Genomic DNA, 13499 nt, shown 5'->3' with positions numbered 1-13499 from the left:
TTTTACGCTCTCAGTCAATTGCAAATTGTAATCTGATTTCATTCAGATAATCCCTTTTTTGTTAGTGTTTTATCTTAATCTATTTATCTTAAATCTTTATTGTCTTTCATCATTGCACAGTTTCAGCAGAGTTAATCAAACTTTTGACTCTTGCACCACTAATTTATATCATAGGACAATTCCGGGTCTTGTACTTTGACGAATTTCTACTCGTTCGAATGAGGGCCAATCTCAAGCAGGTTATGCGTACATCGCACATGCTCTTAAAAGGAGCATGCTGCAATCTACTCAAAGGTCAAGTCTGGATGATGATGACCCAAGGTAAAATGTGCAAATGAATATTCATAATTGTGTGTACACACACACACACACACACCCACACACACACATGTACACACGCCACTCACCTTTGCGTCATCATCCCAGTGTTTGCTGGAAAACATCCGCGACATGTTGTGTTGTCAAGGTTACGTCTTTTGTGCCACGCTTTTAATTACAAGCCCATCGAATGAACTAAATGGTCTCATTTGCTACACCTCGGCAGCAAAAGCACACAAATTGGTTATTCTGTAGGTGAGGCTTATTAAATTATATCAGCAGTCAAAAAGACCCAAAGGTCTTTTTCTACATGCGATCTGAAAAATTAAACTGCTTTGCAGATCGAGTGAATATTTTCAAGGTAGATGGTTACATAAAGTAAGTACGGAAAGTTTTTCTGGAGGTTATTTTAGTTTTGGGAGCGCATAAACGGATTCTGGCTTTGGTTCCTCACAACAGGGGATCGTCTCTTTAGTCGTCATCTTCAGGATGAGTAGCAGAACAGCCGCCTTTAGTTTTCGTTGTTCCTACTTAAACCGTGCCCATCTGCTGGCGTGCCAGTACATCTGCTCTTCAATCAGCTCCACTTCATCCTCATCAGCCCGCACCCAACTCTCCTTAAATGTCACGCTCGCTCTTGTTTTATCAGGTGCAGCCAGGCCGTCACCTCCCCCACCCCCCCCCACTCGGAACAAGGTCACTCCCTGCCTGCGATGGCGCAAGACATTAAATATAAGGTAAGTGTGTGTGTGTGTATATATATATAGTATATATTTCTTTTAAATTATTTTATATTATTTTTATTTTAGATTATTATAAAATTAAAAAACATATTACATCATAAATTATAAATATTATATATATATTCATTTTTTCTTTTGGATGATTATAAAATTAAAAATTATATTCCATCATAAATTATAAATATTATATATATATATATATTCATTTTTTCTTTTTTTAATTAACATCCGTGCAAGTATAAAAACTTCCCCACGATTTAATGTTTTTGATGACATTATTAATATTATTTTTTGGGGGGCAATTTTTGAAGAGTCCCTCTCTTCTTAATCCAAGTGGGGTCTGCGTATTGTCATGTTGATGCATGTGTATATTGTTGATGGCTGTGTATACTGTTGGCAAGTGGCACAAACAGATTGGGGCCCTTCTTTAATGATAAACATAATGCGCTAAAAGACCCATCTGCCTTGCTAAATGTCAGGATGCACACACACACACAGACACACACACTCTCTCACACACACACACACACACACACATACACACACACTTTTCCTTTTAACTCTATCCCTGCCATATTTTGTCTTCGAGCTACCAGCTGCTCATAATGTTTGTCGCAGTTACACAAAAGGTTCTGTTCAAGAAAGTTTTGGGTAGAATCAGCTTCACACATAAAAAAAAAAAATAGAAATGAATATGGCAGGAGGATCGCGGTCGTTAGCCACTGGGCCGGAAAAGATGCAGCAAGTCAAGCTGGAGACACGTCCAGCAAGCCCCAAAGCTTCCCCCCTGTGTAAGGACAATAAAATTTTATGCACCTGTGAGCAACAGGACTGTATCTCATTTTAAGTACTGTACTGCATCACGACCATCCTAGCCCCCTCCCTCCCCCCCTCCCTCCCCCTTTTTTATAGGACACCTTCGCCTCCTTGTCAGACGCACACAAAACAGCACAGTGACAATCGCAAGATGTGATCATCAGCTTGATTCAAAGTCACTTTTACTCGGAGTGACTTTGTAGAGGAGAAGGCGAGCGTGAGACGTCACATTGGTTTGGCTCGGACAACTACCAATACAATGGGCAAGAGTTACGAGCGTTTCAGCTCAAGTGGCTTTTGTACCCTTTCGGGCATCGGATGTCCATTCGACGTCAATATGACTTGATGTAGAATCAGACACTCTTCTCTATGGTATGTACATTTTTCGGACAGTTCAGATCGTTGTTTCATATACACATATATATATATATATATATACATATTTATCAAAGATAAATCAATTAAAATTTTGCAATTGCTATACAAAGATAAATAAAAGATCAAAGAAGAATTAATTTGAAATGTTGATTAGTTTTATTGCTATATAAAGTACAAGGATGTCAAACATATATACACATATTATAGTAAAAGGTTGGCACATGGATAGATGATGAAACTACAGCAAGTTTTCATCCAAAATTAAGCTTCGTTATTAGTGATATCATGAACGCTCCCCGCCCCTTTTGCTTCCGTTGTCCCCCCCCCGCCCCCCCCCCCCCGTCTAATTAAAGGAAATTGTTGCGGGTAAAGTTATTTCTCCAAGGAAGTCGGCAAACACCGTTGTCTCGATGACACAAATCCTCCGACGTGTCACAGAGGGAGGAATTAATTCCTGCTTTTTTGTACAATCAAAGCGTTGTGCTATCAGGACCATGTTTGTCACAAAAAGCATTAAAAGCATATTAGGGGTAACAAAAACGCGTTATTAAAAACTAAGAAGCAGTCCCCCTCAGGAGCATTGCAACATTGTATCGCATTGTAAGCGCCTGGGCTGATTATTTCAGAGCTCACCAGAGACTGTTGTCTGGAAGTGAGCGAGCGGAATGCTTTTTATTTTCCCGCTGCTCATTGGAGTTTTATTTTCAGCAATGTTGTCGCACTGCTTAATTTCCATCAGAGTTTGACGCCCAGTAAAAGCATGTGATGGAGTGAAAAGAAAAGCTTTGATTGCTTACCTAACACAACCAATGTTACGCGAACTGCTTTTTTATTTCATGTAATTCAGGATCATTCGTAGATTTGCGTCAAAAAAGCTGGCAAGCCCAATTCCAAAAAATAGAGCCACGCCCACTAGCTGAATTAGTATCGATACATAGATCCCACTCGATACATGTTGATATTTGAAAACCACAGAATCGTTCTGAAGTCAAACTCTAAAGACTAAATGCGATTATTATTTACATATTCATAGAATAGTCGATACATGATGATATTTGAAAAACCACAGAATCATTCTGAAGTCAAAATCTAAAGACTGAATGCAATGAATGATTTACATATTCATAGAATACTTTATTTTTTTACTTTTTGTTATTCCATCCATTTTTTCTGCTACTCCCCTCCATTCAGAAGATATTCTAACAATATTTTTATGCAAGAATACATCCTCCTCCCGATTGAAGGGACCTTCTTATTCCATTTGATTGTCCTAGTGAGGTAAAGTTTGTCCACCTCCGTGCACAAACTTGGTATATTGGGGCCACGAAGAGCAGACAACATCGTTTTTAATGAAGATTAATTGTGGCCACTGAGCTCAGTTGTTCTCGGGGAAGTCAAAGGTTCCACCTGGACCATCCTTCCTCGGTGTCACCCGGGGCCGGCGAGGTCACCCCCGCCAGGATGCGCACCTCTCTTCATCCTTGCGGGGTCACCCGGAACGAACCCTTCCGGCTGCATCACTTCTTTTTCTTCCCTTTTTTATTTTGCTTCAAACGCCAATGTCGCGTTCGTCTACTCGCTCAACATATTCAAATATGTTCAAGCCCGACACGCTTCTTCTCTCCAGGAGTCGTCACAAAGACAGCTTTTGTGAGATGGGGATAAAAGAATGACACACAGCCAAAAGGAGGAGCAGGAATAAAAATAGCTGAAACGGAGTTGCTGCCGCTTCCAAAAATGAGTTAGAAGACGTCGTGGATTAAAAGTCTTGTGTAAAACATGCGTACGGTGTAGATGAGCATGAACATGAGGGGATGTCGTGTTGTCTTTTCAAAAATGGTCAATGAAAACACTCACATGCCAACACGGTCTTGGAATATTTCCTTAACATTAAAGCCAATTGAAATGGACGTAATTTCGATCTTTTTCAAAACATCAGAGACACCGCTAAAGTGTTTTGGTAGACATCAAAGTAGAATAGCAATTTTGAAAGAAAATGCTAGGGAGTGTTGAAAGCGGTCGAGACAGAGCATCGTTTTTGCCGTCGATGCGACGGAACAAAGCCACTGGGGCAAATTAGCATCAAAATCCATTCATCAACTATTCCGTTTGCAAGGCATCAAAGACAGTAACGCAGCTAGCTCATAAGCTTCAGTTTGTTTCTTATCTAATGTGATTTTTCTTTGCGATTTTTAAACATCAACAAGGTTTAGTCTGACGAACAGAACTGGTATTTTTGGAAACTTTTGTCTAATGAACAATTTTTAATGAGCATTTTGCTCATCTTCCACTGTATAATTTATACACAAAATATTTATTTATCTTAATTAATTTATTCGATTATTTTTGTTTGTTTTTAAATGTATTTATATATTTATATTTATTTGAATAGGGACAATGCACATTACTGAACATCAGTACGAAACTTAATGTCAATATTGATTATAGCCACAAAAATAGTTTTCATCCGTCGTCCCCAAGCAGGCCAATACATAAAAAAGAAATTACAACATACATATAAATACATACATAGACATTTCCAGGCATCCGAGTGCGAGAGTCTTTTTTTTTTTAGCCCTTGACAGTGCCATCAGTCAGCCCAAGTCGTCCTCTCCTGAAGGATGACTGCGTTTACTGTCAAGAGCACACCACATTGTTCCATCCAACAGGAAAAAAAAAAAAAAAAAATCTGATGCACCGCTGGACATCTCGTGTGCTCCCGCCATGACAAATTCACTTTTTCTTCTTCTTGAGCTACCTCTCTCTCAAGTGGACTGAAAAGAGTGCAGCTTGTTCTTCTACATCCTGGCACTGACCTTTTATTTAAAAAAAAAAATAGACAGTCCTAACATTAGATTACTATATCAGTGTATCACGGCGAATTGTTTCACATATCAGAATACGTCGAATCATGTCATCGAATTGTTTCGTAATAAATCACCGTAAAAATACCGTATTAAATTTTTAAAGACCATGTAAAAAGACTAAATATGATCATCGTCAAATTTGAATAAATGGAAAAAAATCACAAACGACATAAAAGTAAAAATAGAAGAATATAAAAATAAAAGTCAAATACTAAAAGTAAAAAATCAGAGCCCGCATTCCACTTAGAAAACAATGTGGGCGGGGCTCATTGAAGGTGACCTTCAGCTGTCAATCAAAGAGCCCTGCTCCCCCGCCCTCGGGACTCTTTCCAAGCAGTCCCCGCACTCTCACGAGCGGCAGAGGGTCTATCTTTGTCGGCCAGGGGCCCCGGCGGCCAGGCAGGGGCAATTTTCCTCTCCTTTGCCTCTGTTGAAATTCAACATGTCGCCGTCCGCGGTTGCATTTCGAGGTGGCCACAGCTGCGCGATACCCTGATCCCCCTGGATAATTTTTTTTGTTCTTCTTTCTCCCAGCGAGCACTCTGAGGCCGCCAAGCCGTCCGATTTCTGGCTTCATGACGTGCGGCAAAAAAAAAAAAAAAAAAAAAAAAAATGACAGCAACCCATCACTTAACATATTGTAATGCTTTTAAATGAGTGGACGCAAACTTGGCTAGCCTGTTTGATGAAGTCGTTTCAGCGAGTTTCGTAAGCTGCCGTAAAGTCGAGTAAGAAATTGCTTTCGGCTGACATCTTCTTCCCTTCAGCTCATGTTTGCTTCAAGAAACCACCCGAAATTCTGTTGTGTCAGCCGTCCGCTTACTCTCTCTCTCTCTCTCTCTCTTTCTCTCTCTTTACTTGATGCTTCTGGTGGCTGCTGGGAATATTTGCTGCTCTCCTCTTCCTCTTTTGGGCCTGCTGCATCTTTTAATGCCAACATCCTGGTCATCTTTGGCTCTTCTTTCCAACCAGTTCACCTCAAATGTTCTATTGCATCTTATCGTTGTATCTCATTTGATATCCTATTTTTCCCGTCCAACATTATGCTGCAGCATTAGACATCACGACCAAATTGTGTTTTGACAAACAGCGCCATCTTAGCTCAAGAGTGCATTAAGCGTACAACAGCGGGCATAATTCACTTGTCGTTTCCGATGGAGCTCCAACACGGTGAAGCCGCTTGGTTATTATACCTCCAAGGCACAGTTACACAATTTATAGGAGATTCAAAGGCTGACTCCAATATTACTGTTTCACCAGTGTTCGCTTTTGTTTTATCCTTACGCTCGTTTTACAGTATCGGATTTTATTGAACTGTATGGGATTCTCCCGATTTATACCGTAGGATAGAGAGAGATACTTGATTGTTCTTTATACTTTATTAAAGCAGACTGCAATGCATAGTATAGAAGCATATTCAGTCATACTGTATCATATTGCAGAATTATTTATTATATTGAATCGTATTGGGATCATATCACATGGTATCGCATTTGATCGCATTCTGTATTCCCTATCATGTTTCATAAGGTTGCATACCGGCTCATTGTGTGTTTTTACATCTCATTATGTCGAATTGTACATTTTTGTTTACAATTCTCGCCGTGAGACAGAGTGACACGCAGATGACGGCCGCACACACCCAACAGATGCTGAGGTGATGTGTCATAAATCCCTGCAGACGCCGGGAATATGTGCAGTCAGAAAGGTTGGGCTGAAAGTGTGTGTGTGTGTGTGTGTGTGTGTGTGTGTGTGTGTGTGTGTGTGTGCGCAACCTGGAGGAGATTTCTCCCCTGCTGCATAGAAAGCCGTCGCCCCCTCACCAATGTTCTCCCCCTCGGGGTCGCCATCGTCGGCTGGCAGCATGCAAAGTAGTCCTTGGCTCTCTCTGCCTCTGCTCAACCCTCCTGAAAATGGGAACTCGGATAAAAGCAGGGAAGTGGCGCCGTCTCCGAATTTAACACCTTCCCTATCGGTGTGATGATCTTGAGTGCCAATCAGTCTTGGTGGCGGGGCAGCAATCGTGTGAGGGGGGCAACCTGTCAATCAAAAGGTGGCTGGACGAGAACTTGACAGCGCCATGTTAATATTTGGTCTTCTCTAAGCGTCACATCAATAAATCTTCACTCCCGAAAACAAACAATGTAGGCATCTTTAATCTAAATACATTGTTGAGCCATTGCGATTCCCTAGGAAACAAAGTTCTATATTTGCGGATTTTGTGACGACCTTTGCTTATATTATCGCACCTTACGTAAATGCGATCTCTCTCTTTTTTTTTTTTTAAAAGCACATTTTGATGATTCAAGCGTCAGCTGTGCTATCTGTCATCCCCCTAGATCCCTCTATGTATTTTCACGCCGCCTTTTATTGTGGGCCGGCTTATCCGCCGCTGATGGAATTGTTAAAGAGCAGATATGAGCGGCATCTAGGAGGGTCCACCTTTTGTCCGAGCAATGTGTCGCCATCAGATGAGAGCCCCGCTCCGATAAGCATCTGAGCAGCGCCTGCAGGTTGTGTCACACCATGCATAACAATTTGCACCCGGGTGGCCACAAGGGGAAAAAAAAAAAAAAAAAAAAGGAACACGTGGAGGTGCTTGTTTTGGTGATAAATATGGATAAGGCGTGTTGGAGCCGCTGTTTGGCAAAGGCAAATAATCAATATGGCGCGGCGCTTTGTTTCAAACAAAGACATATGCGCTTGTTTGTGCTGTCTGGCGCTATATACAGATTTGGAGGTCAAACAAGACACAAATGCTCAAAGGATATTGTAGATCCCATAATTGAGTCAACCTGAAGAAAAGAGCTTTTCAATCACAATCTCAAGTTATTGTGAAATCCACTGGACTGAAAATGTACATGAAATGTCATCATATAGTAAACATTGTAGAAAAAAAGATCTTTTTTATAAACAGTGATGCTCTTTAGTATTAGCTAGCATTAGCTAGTTAGCATTCAACACTTAGTGTCAGGTTCAGAATCAGCAAAAGGATCAGCAGACAAAACCAGTGAGGCAGAATGTTGAGTCTTTTCTCGCGAGGAGTGCAATCAGACTTACAGCAGTCCCGAAATACACTAAAAATCTGTTTTACACTCCTCGCTCTATTTATTTGGAAATGCCCTACCCACAGTGTGAGACGATTAGCCCTTAAGGGGGGGGGGGGGGGGGGGGGAAGAGATTGTGGCTTCGTCTCGTAAGAAAAGAAACAAAAAGTAACGCACAAAGTGTTGCGTGCAGATATGGCTATATCAGCAAAACAGTTTAAGCGGTATTCCGAGAGATAAAAAGAGAAAGTGACGTTCTTTAAGGAAGATCAGAAGGTTCATGACGCATCGTTTGACGTGTTGTTTTCACGATCTGTTCTGGTGGACGCTGAGCTGTCAGCAGCATCTTGTTTGACACAACCGTCATCTCGCCCCTGACCCAGCCGTAATCCTTCTGTTCTGTTGTACAAGATAAGAATAAGCAAGGCAAAGCAGCAAGCATACTGAACAGTAACATTGTGAATAAGTACTCATTAGAGAACGCATGATAACATATATATACAATTTTTCTAACAATTCCCCCCTGTTTATCATAAGTTCTCGGGGACTAACTTATCACCCATATGGCCACTTCAAAAGATTTTCAGCCAAGGGATCACATTTCGCAAGAACTAACTTACACGTGGGAGGAAATTGAGTCTTAATCGTCAAAGCCAGAGTCACGAAACAAATCGGACAGGTTTACCACAATGGATTCGCTGACAGAGTCGTCACTAGAGAAAGAACTCCCGTCGATCGAAAGGTCATCCCTTTGGAGCAACGGAAAAGTCTCAGCTGGTGGAGAGATAGCAGTTGTAATTAGCTTATTAATTAAGGATCGGAGACAAGGAATGCAGCAACATCCACACAGGGTCAAAATGGCAGAGAAAACGGCAATGGAGACCAGGACCGAGGAAACCAGGGTGCAGTACTTTCCGAACACGTTCAACCAGTCGGTCCAAACCTCCGTGTTCACCCCACTGTGTTCCTTCATCCTCCCATTCAAGGTCCTCAGACCCTCAAGGGCCTGGGACAGGCTTCCGTCGGCTGCAGTATTATTTGGAATAAATGTGCAACATTGCTCACCAAACATGGCGCAGACACCGCCCTCTTTTATGAGTAGCATGTCAAGGGCCATTCGATTCTGGAAAGCCATGAGGGAAGTAGCGGCCAGTTGGGAGTGGACCGCCTTGAAACCCGCCTCGGTCCAGTTTCCAAGCCTCTGCACGTTGTAGTGGATGTAGTTAATCCTGTCAACATTTTTGTTAAGAGTACACCACCAACACAGGGCGGATTCAAAACCAGCTGCTATCTGATTCACCAGCTTATACTCATCCGGTACTCCTCTAGGAACACCAATGGCGTCTATGTAACTTGGATTAGCTGCGCCCTGCCATTCGGCGTTTCGCTTCGTTCTCGGCCAGTATTCGGGCACTACGGACTTAGCAAAAGATGTTAGATCATAAGAGGACATTGGTATCAAATGAACAGGAAACAATAGGGTTACCAAAGCGCAAATTCCAGAGCTGTTTAAAGGCAACCTATCATAAAGTTTGTTACTATTACACCAAAACCAAATATCACTACGAGCAATGGGCAAAAAAGGGGCAGTGACATTGGTCATGGACTCACACCATGGAGTAGGTAGGGCGCCGAGCTTCTCACCAGTACCAGGTAATCTAATGCATGTAAAATTACCCTTAGCTACATCGGACGAAAAAAGGGGTTTATATTTTGTCATAGAGGCAACAGGGTAAACCTTATCCCATTTAATACAATCATGAGTGGGTGAAATGGATGAGTTTAACATTAAAACAACAGCACACTTAGGAACTATATTTGCAGGTATGATTTTCAAAAGAGGTCTTGGACCCATGCATGCAATGCAACTGGTGTTAGCCATCTTTATGGCTTGCTCAGCCATAAGAAGCCAGTTGTTGGTTTGACCGCTTATTCCTGTGGAGGCTACAAAATAGCTGTCTATATCAGTGAGGAGCATACTTGTGATTTTTGCTCCTGCTGACAGGGTGTAATTATTTGTAACGGGACAGTCTGCGATCTACATTGTTTTGTTAATGCAAATAGCAATAGGAAAGTGAGGACCAAGCCCACAGTTGAAAACCCCAACAAGAAGTGTTAAACAAGGTGGCATTTGGAGGACGAATTTGACCATCAGGGAGTGTAAGAGTCAAAAGGAGGCTTGTGCCCTGATTCTTCAACGTCACTCATTTAGCAAAGAACACAGCCTCTTCACTGGAACCAGAGAGCGGGGTGACCATTTCGAAACCTTTCAAACTTTTCATAGGTAAAATAATAGAAGAAGATGTATTAGGAGCCACCGTAAACATTAATGAGTTATTGTAAGTCCAAGACAAAAGCCATGGTACGCAAGTTTCTCACTTTAGTGTTAGTGCCAGAGAAGTTGGCAACTTCTGCAAAACTTTTTTTTTTTACGTGGAATCATTGCACCGTCCGCATGCTCAGCATGCTGATATGGGGAAAAAAAGTTTGGACAGCATGCAACTTCTTATCGATTCACACCGATAGTCCTTAAAGGTCAAAGTATGGGAGACGTGCGTACACAAAAAAAAAAAGTCCAAACTTTGCTCGATTTTGTGCCAATGGAAAGCTAAGCTAAAGTATTAGTTGTCCTCTAAAATACAATTCTTGATGGGATATTTGAAATAAATAAAACTGTTCCTCCTCTCACACATTATTTGCAACAATCACCTTGCGACAGAATGAAAAGGAACAGAAATTGATTTCTCTTTTAAAAATAAATTAAATGGTGTGAAAGGCGACATACAACTTTAAATTGACTTGCTCAGACACAAGATGATGCCCGGTACAGTTTGACAGAGAACAGTTTGTAGCAAGCAGCTATTGTTGTCCATGTACTGTGTACACACCAGCGAATTTTGTCAGCCTGTTTATTCTTCGGCCTTCGCAACTTGCTTTGGACGGATTCGCACGGGTTAATACGATAGCCCCCCCCCCCCCCCCCCCCCCCCCCCCCGCACACTCACCCACCTGCCTTATCGGACATGACGAGGGGGTCTTTTCTTGGCCATGGCTACAAAGCCGCTTTGAAGCATCTGTCGATGCCGCCCCTCTTCTCTCCATGACTACCATTACAGAATAAATGTTACATTTAAGCATTTAAACAACCTTGCGATGCAGCTCGACAGTCTTTTATTTTATATTGTATTCTTTGTAAGCCCCACATTAGGCCGAGAAGCAATATAATGTTGGAGAGCTTCTATTTTTCTTTATGAATTCACAATGACGACTGCGTAGCCTTTCAGGCATTTGACTACGGAATCCTTTTAGGCTTCACATTTTCCGCACGTCACGTTGGTACACACAAAATGATATTATTAGACAAGGTAGTTTTTGGGGGATTTGTGGTAGTCTATTAGCCGCTTGTACTGTGCTCAAGCTTTTATCTTTTATATTGTATCCGGTACCATCCTTACCAGCAACGGTTATTTAAATCAACAATAAACGAAATAAGCAATTTAAAGATGTCATTAAAAAAAATAATCCAAGTCTAAATCCTCAGATATGTGTTAAGATGTTAGGATGGAGAGCGGGTTGGATTATTCAGCTAACACGACAAGTTCTCGGACCAACCGGCGCCCTGAAGCTGAAGCCTGTCAAAGAGCGGCGAATGCCATTTGATCCATAATTCTGCGTTTGTGTCTACAACCGCCAGAACCGCTGTGATAAATATTGTAGTAGTGGCAGGACGTGCGTCTCCGCCTCAGCGGGGCAGGTCGGGAGCTCCCGTGGCTTCTCCCGCTGTCCGCCTCTGTTCTCGCACCTGCTCGCTAACAGGGATGGCTTGGCGGAGAGGGAAGGAAACGCGTCCCTCCGCCAGGCTGCCGCTGCATTTTTCATGGGCATCTTCAACAGTGATGGATGATTGCTTTGTCGGAAGGAGAACCATTGAGGTTCTTTTCACTGGAATCACTTCAGCTTTTGCGCCATCACGGCAACATGCTAGCTCCCCACCGACTTAGCAAGTGTATCTACTCGAAACATAGCAACCTAGCTTATTTTAGCTACTTTAGCTAACTACCCTATGATTATCTACTTGGCCTACCTAGCCTAGCACAGTTAAATTTTTCAGTTTGCCCACTCTACCTTGCCTACCGAAGTTCATCGTCTTTTTCTCCTTCAATTGTTGTCATCTAGCTTCTCGAAAGCAGCAACCTTCCGAGTGAAGGCAAACACCAAGGCCACGGGTCATATCACCAAGTAATGAGCTGGGTCTCACAGTATGAAGCTCATTTAATCAGAGCGAAATTGCATATTTTAGTGGTCATAAAATCAGATCGTCATCATGGAGCTCGCTATCGATAAAAGCATTATGCGCATGAGTTGTCTTGAGGGCAATGACCCACTTTAGGTGGCAGCTTTCAAGGCCAAATAAGGGTGCCGTGTATCTCCAAAAAGCTGACGAATGGAATGAAATCACCCATGAAAGTTTTTGTTCATTTTTTTTTCATGAATAGCACGAGAAGAATAAGTTCTTGGGTCATGGTAGCGCTTGATATTTACCTGTAGAAGATAAGTCAAATGTAATTTCCTTGTGCAAATATGTGTGAAATTAAATACACAAAAATGGGGAACAGCTTCACGGGCTCCCTGATTTATCAGGGTCGGGGTGCCCCCACCCCTACTTGTATTTACGTCTGTATTTTATTGCATGTTCACTCTAAGAGAGAAATATCATAAATGACTTTATGACATTTCATGTCGGGGCGGTTCCGCCTGACTGCGCCGAGGCGACCTGGCAGCGGATACGCGCTAAGTAGTTCTGCTTTGGCCGCGATAAAGTGGGTAGCTTGCGATCCAAAACGGCCCGCAAATCTCCTCAAAGTACATTTTTATATCGCTGATAAATTGCATGCGATGAGCTGCTTGGCTGCACTGCATGTAAATCTCATCACTGAGCTTGCAGGGACCTCCCACATGCGAAGAAAGTTGCTTTTCTAAGACTTTATATAAGCTATGTAACTTTATCAACTATGCTTAAACTTTTTCACCAGTCCAACTGGTATGAAAGGCACCAAAAATAAATGGAGATTGCGTTAGCTTCCAAGCTAACGGCAACCAGATACAGTATGCCCAATTTTTATGAAGCAGTTCATTGTTATCCATTTGTTAACCCGAAACAATTATAACCGCCATTTTGTTTTGGCCACTTACAGATAAAAATCCATTCTTGAAAGTGAGTGGTAAAAGTTCCCCCGTAGCAAATAACACAAATAATTAGCAAATCTGCCAACGCTGCGGCATCACTTCTAATTTTGTTTTCAGCAAGAGCAATTTGTGCCTCTCTGCCC

General features: G+C 42.0%; 1 long non-coding RNA gene across 4 annotated transcripts in view; it reads left to right on the top strand.

Moving 5' to 3' along the window:
- LOC148401149 (uncharacterized) overlaps positions 1 to 13499 on the top strand; it is a 153555-nt gene that overhangs the window by 37192 nt on the left and 102864 nt on the right. For all 4 annotated transcript variants that reach the window (XR_015857531.1, XR_015857532.1, XR_015857533.1 and 1 more), the window contains exon 2: positions 968 to 1055. This is a non-coding gene — a long non-coding RNA (uncharacterized LOC148401149). The remainder of the gene's footprint in view (positions 1 to 967; positions 1056 to 13499) is intronic.

This window comes from Syngnathus floridae, chromosome 3, assembly GCF_059516105.1.
Source record: "Syngnathus floridae isolate MCC-2025c chromosome 3, RoL_Sflo_1.0, whole genome shotgun sequence".
NCBI lineage: Eukaryota > Metazoa > Chordata > Actinopteri > Syngnathiformes > Syngnathidae > Syngnathus > Syngnathus floridae.
Note: the sequence above shows the minus strand (reverse complement) of the source record. Positions and strands in the feature narration are given on the sequence as shown.